Source organism: Propithecus coquereli, unplaced genomic scaffold (genome assembly GCF_000956105.1).
Source record: "Propithecus coquereli isolate 6110/MARCELLA unplaced genomic scaffold, Pcoq_1.0 Scaffold18, whole genome shotgun sequence".
Lineage (NCBI taxonomy): Eukaryota > Metazoa > Chordata > Mammalia > Primates > Indriidae > Propithecus > Propithecus coquereli.
Genome location: NW_012142745.1, coordinates 9,767,747 through 9,768,515, shown reverse-complemented (window position 1 = coordinate 9,768,515; position 769 = coordinate 9,767,747). Strand labels below are relative to the sequence as shown.

General features: G+C 32.9%; 1 protein-coding gene across 1 annotated transcript in view; it reads left to right on the top strand.

Moving 5' to 3' along the window:
• SPHKAP (SPHK1 interactor, AKAP domain containing) overlaps positions 1 to 769 on the top strand; it is a 64,693-nt gene that overhangs the window by 28,652 nt on the left and 35,272 nt on the right. The gene's annotated exons all lie outside the window — the stretch shown is intronic.

The window sequence follows — 769 nt, the reverse complement described above, 5'->3', positions numbered from 1 at the left end:
TATCATTTCTTTATTTTTTGTCTATAGTTGAAGTTAAACAAAACAGGAAAACAAAGTCAAAAATTAAGCTTCTTGCCTTGGAAAACATACATTGGAGAAATAGCCTGTGTCATCTTTTCAGAGACATATGCCTATTGTTCATTATTTACAAAGAGCCTGTGATTTTTAAATGTTTAGCTGCAGTCAACAAATTGAACACAGCTTCGCTATGCTTTCCCCATTGTGTATTCTTCACATTTTTGCCAAAAACTAGTTGGCCATAGGTGTGTAGGTTTACTTCTTGATTCTGTATCCTATTCCATTGGTCAATGTGTTATTTTTATAGCTTCGTAATATATTTTTAAAACAGGAAATTCTGTCATTTGTAACAACATGGATGAACCTAGAAGACATCATGTTAAGTGAAATAGGTCAGGGACAGAGAGACAATTATTGTATAATCTTATTTATACGTGGAATCTAAAAAGGTAAGACTCATAAAAGTAGAGAGTAGAATGGTGGTTACCAACAGCTGGGGGAGGGGGGATGGGGAAAGGAGAGATGTTGGTCAATGGTTACAAAGTTACAGTTAGACAATAGGGAATAAGTTCTGGTGTTCTATTGCATGACAAGGTGACTATAATTAATAATAATGTACTGTATATTTCAAAATAGCTAGAAGAGAACATTTTAAATGTCCTTATAACAAATGATAAATATTTGAGGTGATGGATATGCTATTACCCTAATTTGATCATTCCACAATGTATACATGTATTAAAACATCACA